This window comes from Rhipicephalus microplus, unplaced genomic scaffold (genome assembly GCF_043290135.1).
Source record: "Rhipicephalus microplus isolate Deutch F79 unplaced genomic scaffold, USDA_Rmic scaffold_394, whole genome shotgun sequence".
NCBI classification, from domain to species: domain Eukaryota; kingdom Metazoa; phylum Arthropoda; class Arachnida; order Ixodida; family Ixodidae; genus Rhipicephalus; species Rhipicephalus microplus.
Window position 1 is genome coordinate 57,501 of NW_027464958.1, and position 12,500 is coordinate 70,000.

The 12,500-nt window shown below is 60.2% G+C and overlaps 1 non-coding gene across 1 annotated transcript; it reads right to left on the minus strand.

The window, feature by feature from the left end:
- Nucleotides 1-1,714: 1,714 nt before the first annotated feature.
- Nucleotides 1,715-3,529, minus strand: LOC142794271 (small subunit ribosomal RNA). The gene has a single exon (XR_012892209.1). It is a non-coding gene; the product is annotated as a small subunit ribosomal RNA (ribosomal RNA).
- Between the last annotated feature and the right edge of the window lie 8,971 nt (nt 3,530-12,500).

Sequence of the window (12,500 nt, forward strand, 5' to 3'; positions counted from 1 at the left end):
AAAGTGTTTGTTCAATTCCGTACAGTCAAAACCAAACGTTTCTGGCACTCGGCCAAACAGTGGCCAAGAAGGGCGCTTTTCAGCGCACGCTTGGACTCCAAAACTCTGCCGCGCCTTTTTCGGCTGCCGCAAATCGAGCAAACGGTGTGTTTCGGACGGCGTTTCGCTTCCGCTACTTGCGAGTGCTTTCGTGGTCCACCCCTCTATAAATACTCGGGAGGCGTCGAAGCCGGTTCTCCAAGCCGGACCCGTAGGTATCGTTGTGTGCTCGCTCTCATTGGCCCGCCTAACCAGAAAATGCCTGCGGTACACCCATTTGGATAAGAGTGCACGCAGATGCGGGCCTCGACGGCTACACATTTCCTCGGGCGGCCGCCTCCCGGCCTCCGTGGAGCGCGGGATGCACGGTCCCATCGACAAGCCTCTCCCGTTTTTACCGTGGCGTCGCGGTTCACCACGGCGGGCGGGTCGGTCTCCTCCGCATAAAAAGGGGGACCCCCGCTTTTTGTTCCACGAAATCGCACAAGCTTTTTTCGCATCCACGGTTTGCCACCGCACACCAAAATGCCGATCCGGCTGCCTACTTTAGCCAACAGGTGGAGCCAGGCGCGCCGTACTTGCGCGGCACTTCCCACGTCCACCGAAGTCGGTGCCAAGGACCACTTTCGGCGCCGGAGCCGCGTACGAGCCTACTCGAGGCGGAAGAACGAAGCCAGCAAGGGCCTGGCCGCAAGTGCGTTCAATTGTCGGGACGTCCAAGTCCCTCGTTCTTCCGTGCTTCCTCTTTCGGCAAGTCGTTGCGGCACCTTCCCAAAGCGCGCAGACCCGCTAATCGCGACGAGCGCGACGTGGCCGTGCCGCCTTTCCCTCGGCAGCAAGCAAAACGCCTGGCAACGTCGACGCTCCCCTAACCGCGATCTCGCACCGTGTTTCGTGTGGCGAATTCAAAAGCCGGCCGGCGCTGCTGCAACCATTACGGTCGGTACGCATACGCCGCGGAGGGCGGGACGGTCATCGGAGCGTGCGGTTCCTCCATCGAGTACTGCGCACCTCGGCCGTCGCATCGCCGTGCCATGACCGGCCGCGCGTCAACGCGAACCGGTGCCAGCGAGATCCCTCGCCTGCAAGAACCGACCGGCAGCCTCCGTCACCCGAGGACGCGGAGGCGCTTGCCGCGGACGGCGGGACGGTATGCACTGGTGCACAGCGGACCCGTCACATCGCCAGTTCCTTGACCGACCGCCGACGCTTGTGCCGTTCCTCTCGTACTTGGCAGTCGCCGCGCGATTGTCGGGTCTCGTTCTTGCACGCTCGAACGGTCGGGAGGGCACTCGGCTGGCGTTTCGGGAACGCGCAGCCTCGCCTTCTACCGACGTAACCACGACTCGCCGTTCGCGCTCCGCCGCTCCTGTTTACAGTACTAGGCGGTCCCGCAGCGGTCGGGTCGCGCATTTCGAGCGCTTCGAGCCACGGTGCAGTGGCGGGTCGAAAGCCGACCTATGAGTGCGTTGCGCCGTTTGTACCCGCGTCCGCCACCTGGCCGACCGTCCAAGGTCGCGGTGTTGGCGTCCGCTGGGCGCAACAATTTGTCACGGGGTGCCGCTCCACATTCAGGCAGCCCCGTGGGGAAAAGCCGACCCCGCGTCCAAACGGGGTCAGCGGCAGAAAGTGTCGGGCGCAGACGCAGCTGAGGCGCTCACCCTTCACAATCCGTTAATGATCCTTCCGCAGGTTCACCTACGGAAACCTTGTTACGACTTTTACTTCCTCTAAATGATCAAGTTTGGTCATCTTTCCAACAGACCGGCGCAACCGAAAGGCCGCGCCGGACATCGGTCCGAAGACCTCACTAAATCATTCAATCGGTAGTAGCGACGGGCGGTGTGTACAAAGGGCAGGGACGTAATCAACGCGAGCTTATGACTCGCGCTTACTGGGAATTCCTCGTTCAAGGGGAACAATTGCAAGCCCCTATCCCAATCACGAAAGAAGTTCCACGGGTTACCCAGTCTTTTCAGACAGGGATAAAGACACGCTGCTTCCTTCAGTGTAGCGCGCGTGCGGCCCCGGACATCTAAGGGCATCACAGACCTGTTATTGCTCTGTTTCGTGCGGCTAGGAGCCGCTTGTCCCTCTAAGAAGGTTGTAAGGTGCTGGGAACCCCGCACCTATTTAATAGGCTAGAGTCTCGTTCGTTATCGGAATTAACCAGACAAATCGCTCCACCAACTAAGAACGGCCATGCACCACCATCCACCGAATCAAGAAAGAGCTCTCAATCTGTCAATCCTCCCAGTGTCCGGGCCGGGTAAGTTTTCCCGTGTTGAGTCAAATTAAGCCGCAGGCTCCACTCCTGGTGGTGCCCTTCCGTCAATTCCTTTAAGTTTCAGCTTTGCAACCATACTTCCCCCGGAACCCAAATACTTTGGTTTCCCGGAAGCTGCCCGCCGAGTCATTTGAGTAACTCAGGCGGATCGCTGGTTGGCATCGTTTATGGTCAGAACTAGGGCGGTATCTGATCGCCTTCGAACCTCTGACTTTCGTTCTTGATCAATGAAAACATTCTTGGCAAATGCTTTCGCAGTAGTTCGTCTTGCGACGGTCCAAGAATTTCACCTCTAGCGCCGCAATACGAATGCCCCCGTCCGTCCCTCTTAATCATTACCTCGTATTCCAAAAACCAACAGAACAGAAACGAGGTCTTGTTCTATTATTCCATGCAAGTTTATTCAGGCGACTCGCCTGCGTTGAGCACTCTAATTTTTTCAAAGTAAAAGCACCGGCCATCTCGAGGCACACAATGAAGTGCACCAAGAAAGAACCGGCATGATGTTCAGTCCGAGCCGTCGCATCGGGTAGATGCACTACTCGTCTGGAACTGAGATCCAACTACGAGCTTTTTAACCGCAGCAGCTTTAGTATACGCTATTGGAGCTGGAATTACCGCGGCTGCTGGCACCAGACTTGCCCTCCAATTGATCCTCGTTAAAGGATTTAGAGTGTACTCATTTCAATTACGGGGCCTCAAAAGAGTCCCGTATTGTTATTTTTCGTCACTACCTCCCCGTGCCGGGAGTGGGTAATTTGCGCGCCTGCTGCCTTCCTTGGATGTGGTAGCCGTTTCTCAGGCTCCCTCTCCGGAATCGAACCCTGATTCTCCGTTACCCGTAACAACCATGGTAAGCAAGTAACCTACCATCGAAAGTTGATAAGGCAGACACTTGAAAGAAACGTCGCCGGCTCGTGGCCATGCGATCAGCACAAAGTTATCCAGAGTCACCACACAATACGGGCCGAAACCCGATCGATCTTGGTCTAATAAAAGCACCCGTTACCCAAAGGGCTCCAGGCTCACTGCATGTATTAGCTCTAGAATTGCCACAGTTATCCAAGTAGGAAGAAACGATCTAAGGAACCATAACTGATTTAATGAGCCATTCGCGGTTTCGCCTTATTTCGGCATGTACTTAGACATGCATGGCTTAATCTTTGAGACAAGCATATGATTACTGGCAGGATCAACCAGGTAATCGTTCGACTGCGCGTCCGTCCTCGCCCTCGGCGGGCCGGACGCAGTCTGTGTGCGGCGGAGGCCACCTTCAGGCGCCCCAACACGCTTATTTTGCACTCCGAGATGACGGCGTTCGAGCTCGCTACGGCACAACCTTCCCGAAAGACGAGTGGGAGCCGTGCGGCAAGAAGCACGTTCATGCTCGCTCTTTTTCGTTGCATCGACTCGGTCGCGCCGTGCGGGTTGCCCAAGCCCGCTGCACTGTCGGTGGACCGGCCGGAACTAGCAACGGAGCCGAGACTGCAAAGCCGCCAGACGACGGGTCACGCCCGCGTCTTCGGCGCTTTCGCATCTGAATCGCCCGAGGACGACACGGAACACACCTCGATATCGTGGTAAAACGGCACCGTCCGACAACCAGCCCCTAACGCATCAAGCGGATGAGGCTGCAGACGACTGCCGTGGATTCCCCTGGAGCAGACCCGAGGACACGCTTGACGAGGCCGAAGCCCGCCGCATATCAGACACCCGGTCGCTTTCGCGTACGCCGCTCACGAGAACCCCCACATAATAGCAGCGATAAGTACCCAGACCTCCTTGGGCCCTAATACGAGCGTACTCGAGAAAATTTCACCGCGGGTGTGCCCCGAAACGTGTGGCATGTTGAGCGTGCCACAAGTCTACGTCGCTCTCAAACCCGCCGAGGTCGTAGAATTTGCGACCCTACTCACGAAATTCCCACCGAGGATACGGCCGCAAACGTACCGCACCTTGGGTAGGCCACGAGTTTGTGCAACACTACGCTGACGGCACAGCACCGAGGTCGTGCGCGCACGCACGGGAAAATTCCGCCGCGGTTTCTGCCGAAAACGTGAGGCACCACGACTCTCCGCAAGTTCGCGTCGACTGCGAAAGACCGAAGTCGTGAACGACGTGTCCGCTACTCGCCGCCGACACGCTGGACACCAAACGTACAACGACTCGACGGCGTCGTAGAGGCCCACGACGCGGTTTTCCTTAACGACGTCTCGGCGTGGCACCGACAGGTTAGAACGGCCGACCAACGTTCCCTGTCCGCCGTTCGGCTCAGTCGAAGGGCTCGGCGACTTCGGCAACGCTGCGAAGCCGCACGGTGACGCACGCCATGTCCCCATTTTTTTTTTTCTTTCTGCGTCTGCCGGGGTGCCCCTATAATAGCAGCGATAAGCACCCAGACCGCCGTGGGTCGCTCGCCCCGGCTGACGTGGTTTTTCGTACTCCTGCGGCGGTCGCCGTCAAGCACGTCCAAATACGCTACTTTCGTGGGCGCATTCACGCTCTTTCGCTTCGCCGGAGTGCCAGCACTCACTCTGCCAAAAACGGCGAACATCCGAGCGGCGGTTCCCACTTTTGCGTCGGCGTCGCAAACCCCGCCCCGGCAGACGAGGTTTGCCGTACTCGTGCGACGGTGGCCGGCGGGCACGTCGAAAGACGCCGATATCGTGCGCGAATTGGCGCACCTTGGCTTCACCGGAGTGCCGCCACTGACTCCTCCAAAAACGGCGAAGATCCGAGCGGCGCTTCCCACTTTCGCATCGGCGTCCCGAACTCCGCCCCGGCTGACGCGGTTTACCGTACTCGTGCGACGGTCGCCGGCGAGCACGTGGAAAGACGCCGATATCGTGCCCGAATCGGCTCCGTTCGGCTTCGCCGGAGTGCCAGCACTGGCTCGGCGAAAGACGACGAACATCCGAGCGACGGTTCTCACTATTGCGTACGCGTCGCAAACCCCGCCCCGGCAGACGCACTTTGCCGTACTCGTGCGACGGTCGCCGGCGAGCACGTAGAAAGACGCCGATATCGTGCCGGAATCGGCCCCGTTTGGCTTCGCCGGAGTGCCAGCACTCACTCGGCCACAAACGGCGAACATCTGAGCGGCGGTTCCCACTTAGCCGTCGGCGTCCCGAACTCCGCCCCGGCAGACGCGGTTGCCGAGCTCGTGCGACTAGCGACCGCGAAGCCGTCTCGCGACGCCGCTTTCGTGCGCGGCTCCCACTGCGACCTGGGTCACCCGAGGTCGACGAGCAAAAAAGAATGTCGAAAAAAATTTTTTTTTTTTTTTGCGTCTGCCGGGGTGCCCCTATAATAGCAGCGATAAGCACCCAGACCGCCATGGGTCGCTCGCCCCGGCTGACGTGGTTTTTCGTTTTCCTGCGGTGGTCGTCGTCAAGCACGTCCAAACACGCCACTTTCGTGGGCGCATTCGCGCTCTTTCGCTTCGCCGGAGTGCCAGCACTCACTCTGCCAAAAACGGCGAACATCCGAGCGGCGGTTCCCACTTTTGCGTCGGCGTCGCAAACCCCGCCCCGGCAGACGAGGTTTGCCGTACTCGTGCGACGGTGGCCGGCGGGCACGTCGAAAGACGCCGATATCGTGCGCGAATTGGCGCACCTTGGCTTCACCGGAGTGCCGCCACTGACTCCTCCAAAAACGGCGAAGATCCGAGCGGCGCTTCCCACTTTCGCATCGGCGTCCCGAACTCCGCCCCGGCTGACGCGGTTTACCGTACTCGTGCGACGGTCGCCGGCGAGCACGTGGAAAGACGCCGATATCGTGCCCGAATCGGCTCCGTTCGGCTTCGCCGGATTGCCAGCACTGGCTCGGCGAAAGACGACGAACATCCGAGCGACGGTTCTCACTATTGCGTACGCGTCGCAAACCCCGCCCCGGCAGACGCACTTTGCCGTACTCGTGCGACGGTCGCCGGCGAGCACGTAGAAAGACGCCGATATCGTGCCGGAATCGGCCCCGTTTGGCTTCGCCGGAGTGCCAGCACTCACTCGGCCACAAACGGCGAACATCCGAGCGGCGGTTCCCACTTAGCCGTCGGCGTCCCGAACTCCGCCCCGGCAGACGCGGTTGCCGAGCTCGTGCGACTAGCGACCGCGAAGCCGTCTCGCGACGCCGCTTTCGTGCGCGGCTCCCACTGCGACCTGGGTCACCCGAGGTCGACGAGCAAAAAAGAATGTCGAAAAAAATTTTTTTTTTTTTTTTGCGTCTGCCGGGGTGCCCCTATAATAGCAGCGATAAGCACCCAGACCGCCATGGGTCGCTCGCCCCGGCTGACGTGGTTTTTCGTTTTCCTGCGGTGGTCGTCGTCAAGCACGTCCAAACACGCCACTTTCGTGGGCGCATTCGCGCTCTTTCGCTTCGCCGGAGTGCCAGCACTCACTCTGCCAAAAACGGCGAACATCCTAGTGGCGGTTCCCACTTTTGCGTCGGCGTCGCCAACCCCGCCCCGGCATACGCGGTTTGCCGTACTCGTGCGGCGGTGGCCGGCGGGCACGTCGAAAGACACCGATATCGTGCGCGAGTCGATGCTTCTTGGTCTCGCAGGAGGGCCGCCACTCACTCCTGCAAAAACGGCGAAGATCCGAGCGGCGCTTCCCACTTTTTCGTCGGCGTCGCAAACCTCGCCCCGGCAGACGCGCTTTGCCGTACTCGTGCGACGGTCGCCGGCGAGCACGTCGAAATACGCCGATATCGTGCCCGAATCGGCCCCGTTTCGCTTCGCCGGAGTGCCAGCACTCGCTCGGCCAAAGACGACGAACATCCGAGCGACGGTTCCCACTATTGCGTACGCGTCGCGAACCCCGCCCCGGCAGACGCGGTTTGCCGTACTCGTGCGGCGGTGGCCGGCGGGCACGTCGAAAGACGCCGATATCGTGCACGAATTGGCGCTCCTTGGCTTCACCGGAGTGCCAGCACTCACTCGGCCAAAAACGGCGAACATCCGAGCAGCGGTACCCACTTAGCCGTCGGCATCCCGAACTCCGCGCCGGCTGACGCGGTTGCCGAGCTCGTGCGACTAGCGACCGCGAACGCGTCTCGCGACGCCGCTTTCGTGCGCGGCTCCCATTGCGACCTGGGTTACCCGAGCTCGACCAGCAAAAAAGAAGGTCGAAAATTTTTTTTTTTTTTCTGCGTCTGCCGGGGTGCCCCTATAATAGCAGCGATAAGCACCCAGACCGCCGTGTGTCGCTCGCCCCGGCTGACGTGGTTTTTCGTACTCCTGCAGCGGTCGCCGTCACGCACGTCCAAATACGCCACTTTCGTGGGCGCATTCGCGCTCTTTCGCGTCGCCGGAGTGCCAGCACTCACTCTGCCAAAAACGGCCAACATCCGAGCGGCGGTTCCCACTTTTGCGTCGGCGTCGTAAACCCCGCCCCGGCAGACGCGGTTTGCCCTACTCGTGCGACGGTCGCCGGCGAGCGCGTCGAAAGACGCCGATATCGTGCGCTAATTGGCGCTCCCTGGCTTCTCCGGAGTGCCGCCACTCACTCCTCCAAAAACGGCGAAGATCCGAGCGGCGTTCTCCACTTTCGCATCGGCGTCCCGAACTCCGCCCGGGCTGACGCGGTTTACCGTACTCGTGCGACGGTCGCCGGCGGGCACGTCGAAAGACGCCGATATCGTGCCGTAATCGGCCCCGTTTGGCTTCGCCCGTGTGCCAGCACTCACTCGGCCAAAAACGGCGAACATCCGAGCAGCGTTTCCCACTTTCGCATCGGCGTCCCGAAGCCCGCCCCGGCAGACGCGGTTTGCCCTACTCGAGCGACGGTCGCCGGCGATCACGTCGAAAGGCGCCGAATTCGTGCACGAATCGATGCTTCTTGGTCTCGCAGGAGGGCCGCCACTCACTCCTGCAAAAACGGCGAAGATCCGAGTTGCGCTTCCCACTTTTTCGTCGGCGTCCCGAACTACGCCCCGGCTGACGCGGTTTACCGTACTCGTGCGACGGTCGCCGGCGGGCACTTCAAAATACGCCGATTTCGTGGGCGCATTCACGCTGTTTCGCTTCCCCGGAGTGCCAACACTCACTCTGCCGAAAGCGGCGATCATCCGAGCGGCGGTTCCCACTTTTGCGTCGGCTTCGCAAACGGCGCCCCGGCAGACGCGCTCGTGCGACGTACTCGTGCGACGGTCGCCGGCGAGCACGTCGAAAGACGCCGATATCGTGCTCGAATCGACCCCGTTTCGCTTCGCCGGAGTGCTGCCAGTCACGGCGCAGAAAACGGCGAACAAGTGTTTTTTTTTTTTTTTTCCTAGAATTTGTGTTATAGAAGGCACATTTGATATCGGACGATAATTTTCAACTTTATCACGCGCACCGATTTTCGTGTAGAGGTTTGCAAGTTTATGGGAATTTCTCCACTTGGAATAATGCGATTTAGTAGTACTACGAGAACTTCATGGATGTACTCAAGGGTACGGGGCAAGTCAGTTACGTCAACACCTGCAGATTTTTTACACTTCAAACTGAAAATTGTTGGTTGTGAGTCCTCGTGTGATATTAAAGGCCGATTCGCTAACACATAGAACAAAGAAAGAAAGGAAGAAAAAACGCCCGCGCTCGCTCAAGAAACCTGGGTTCGCAACAAGTGGCAACAACAAGCAACCGAGCGAGTGCGCCAAAACCCGTGGCGGCCGAACAAACGCGAAGTCCCAACCGCGTCAGCCGGGGCGGCACGGGACAGGAAAAATCACTTCAGCCGGGGCGGCGGGGCACCGAATAAACCTCGTCACCTCGTCGCAGGATAAAAGAGGAAACAAAAAGTCTAAACAGCGTCTGCTGGAGCGAATGCGTAATAAAACAACAACAACAACAAAAAAAAAAAACACCCGCGCTCAAGAAGTCTGCAATCACCACAAAAGGCGACTGTGACCGAGCAGCGTCAGCCGGGGCCGTGCGGAAACGGAAAAACCGCGACTACCGGGGCGTCGAGGCACCGAAAAATCCACTTCAGCCGCGGCGAAAAAAAAAAACAAAAAGAAAGACGGAGGGGGGGGGGGGAACCACGTCTGCCGGGGCGAAGGAAAAAAAAAAAACGCGTCTGCCGGGGCGAGCCCGGGTGCGGCACCACCGGGAAAACTGTGGCAAACAGACATGGCGATCGAGTGAGTGGGCCGCCAGCCAGGCTCAGCCAAAAAGTGCAAAGTCCGAACTGCGTCAGCCGGGGCGGCAAAAACCACGTCAGCCGGGGCGGCGCAAAAAACCGCGTCTGCCGGGGCGGCACGAAACCGCGTCAGCCGGGGCGGCGCGAAAACTGCGTCAGCCGGGGCGAAAGAAAAAAAAAAAAAAAACGCGTCTGCCGGGGCGAGCCCGGGTGCGGCACCACCGGGAAAACTGTGGCAAACAGACATGGCGATCGAGTGAGTGGGCCGCCAGCCAGGCACAGCCGAAAAGTGCAAAGTCCGAACCGTGTCAGCCGGGGCGGCAAAAAACCGCGTCAGCCGGGGCGGCGCAAAAAACCGCGTCTGCCGGGGCGGCACGAAACCGCGTCTGCCGGGGCGGCGCGAAAACTGCGTCAGCCGGGGCGAAAGAAAAAAAAAAACGCGTCTGCCGGGGCGAGCCCGGGTGCGGCACCACCGGGAAAACTGTGGCAAACAGACATGGCGATCGAGTGAGTGGGCCGCCAGCAAGGCTCAGCCAAAAAGTGCTAAGTCCGAACTGCGTCAGCTGGGGCGGCAAAAAACCGCGTCTGCCGGGGCGGCACGAAACCGCGTCAGCCGGGGCGGCGCGAAAACCGCGTCTGCCGGGGCGGCACGAAACCGCGTCAGCCGGGGCGGCGCGAAAACTGCGTCAGCCGGGGCGAGCCCGGGTGCGGCACCACCGGGAAAACTGTGGCAAACAGACATGGCGATCGAGTGAGTGGGCCGCCAGCCAGGCACAGCCGAAAAGTGCTAAGTCCGAACTGCGTCAGCCGGGGCGGCAAAAACCGCGTCAGCCGGGGCGGCGCGAAAACCGCGTCTGCCGGGGCGGCACGAAACCGCGTCAGCCGGGGCGGCGCGAAAACTGCGTCAGCCGGGGCGAGCCCGGGTGCGGCACCACCGGGAAAACTGTGGCTAACAGACATGGCGATCGAGTGAGTGGGCCACCAGCCAGGCTCAGCCAAAAAGTGCTAAGTCCGAACTGCGTCAGCCGGGGCGGCAAAAACCGCGTCAGCCGGGGCGGCGCAAAAAACCGCGTCTGCCGGGGCGGCACGAAACCGCGTCAGCCGGGGCGGCGCGAAAACTGCGTCAGCCGGGGCGAAAGAAAAAAAAAAAAACGCGTCTGCCGGGGCGAGCCCGGGTGCGGCACCACCGGGAAAACTGTGGCAAACAGACATGGCGATCGAGTGAGTGGGCCGCCAGCCAGGCACAGCCGAAAAGTGCCAAGTCCGAACTGCGTCAGCCGGGGCGGCAAAAAACCGCGTCAGCCGGGGCGGCGCAAAAAACCGCGTCTGCCGGGGCGGCACGAAACCGCGTCAGCCGGGGCGGCGCGAAAACTGCGTCAGCCGGGGCGAGCCCGGGTGCGGCACCACCGGGAAAACTGTGGCAAACAGACATGGCGATCGAGTGAGTGGGCCGCCAGCCAGGCTCAGCCAAAAAGTGCCAAGTCCGAACTGCGTCAGCCGGGGCGGCGCAAAAAACCGCGTCTGCCGGGGCGGCGCGAAAACCGCGTCTGCCGGGGCGGCGCGAAAACTGCGTCAGCCGGGGCGAAAGAAAAAAAAAACGCGTCTGCCGGGGCGAGCCCGGGTGCGGCACCACCGGGAAAACTGTGGCAAACAGACATGGCGATCGAGTGAGTGGGCCGCCAGCAAGGCTCAGCCAAAAAGTGCCAAGTCCGAACTGCGTCAGCCGGGGCGGCAAAAAACCGCGTCTGCCGGGGCGGCACGAAACCGCGTCAGCCGGGGCGGCGCGAAAACCGCGTCTGCCGGGGCGGCACGAAACCGCGTCAGCCGGGGCGAGCCCGGGTGCGGCACCACCGGGAAAACTGTGGCAAACAGACATGGCGATCGAGTGAGTGGGCCGCCAGCCAGGCACAGCCGAAAAGTGCTAAGTCCGAACTGCGTCAGCCGGGGCGGCAAAAACCGCGTCAGCCGGGGCGGCGCAAAAACCGCGTCTGCCGGGGCGAATGCAAAAAAAACAAAGAAAAAAGCCCGCGCTTAATCAAAAGAAAACAAAGAAAAAAGCTTGCGCTTAATCAAAAGAAAACAAACAAAAAAAGTTCGCGCTTAAGCCTGGCGGTGGAACCACCGGGGCAAACAGACCTGGCGATCGAGTGAGTGGGCCGCCAGCCGGGGTGAGCCAAAAAGTGCAAAGTCGGAACCGCGTCAGCCGGGGCGGCGCGAAAACCGCGTCAGCCGGGGCGGCGCAAAAACTGCGTCAGCCGGGGCGGCACGGAAAAACGAAAACCGCGTCAGCCGGGGCGGCACGGAAAAACGAAAACCACGTCAGCCGGGGCGACATCAAAATGAGGAAAAAAAAAAAAACTGCCTTAGGACACCTGCGTACACTTTCATGCGTTTGGGCATATCTCTCTGTAACACGCGCGCCCCTCGTTACGCGCGGCACTCTGTTTTCTCCGACACCCATATTTCGGCGGCATGTGGCACGCGCGCCCGTCCCTACGCACGGCACACCGCAGTGCTTTCTCGATATTTTTCTTTTCCTCCAACACCGTCATCTATAGGCTTTTAGTGACCTGTTGCTCGTGGCAAAAGTTCGCTAGCTCTGACACCTCTTGCATGCGCACCGTTTTTGCGCACGGTGCTATGCCGCAAAGCACGGCAGTCGCATGCGTTTCTCTCAGGCACCTCTTTTTTGACACAACGCTGTGGTGCTTAGAAACACACCCGCCGCTTTTGCGCACAGAACTCCACCGTACAGCACGGTAGTCACGTTTGTTCCACACGAACAGCAGTGTGCATCGTGCTACGACACTTTGAAAGCTTTTTCTTCCGAGTCTCGACCGCGCTGTTCCTTTCGTACTTGGCGCGGTTTTGGGACCAGCTTTGTTTTAAACCCCTACTGCGCGCCGTTCCTTTCGTACTTGGCGCGGTTCAGGGTTTGTTTCGAGCCCTTAGCCGCGCTGTTCCCTCCGTACTTGGCGCGGTTTAGGGTCGAGCTTTGTCTCGAGCCCTCTCCGCGCCGTTCCTTCCGTACTTGGCGCGGTTTAGGGTTTGTT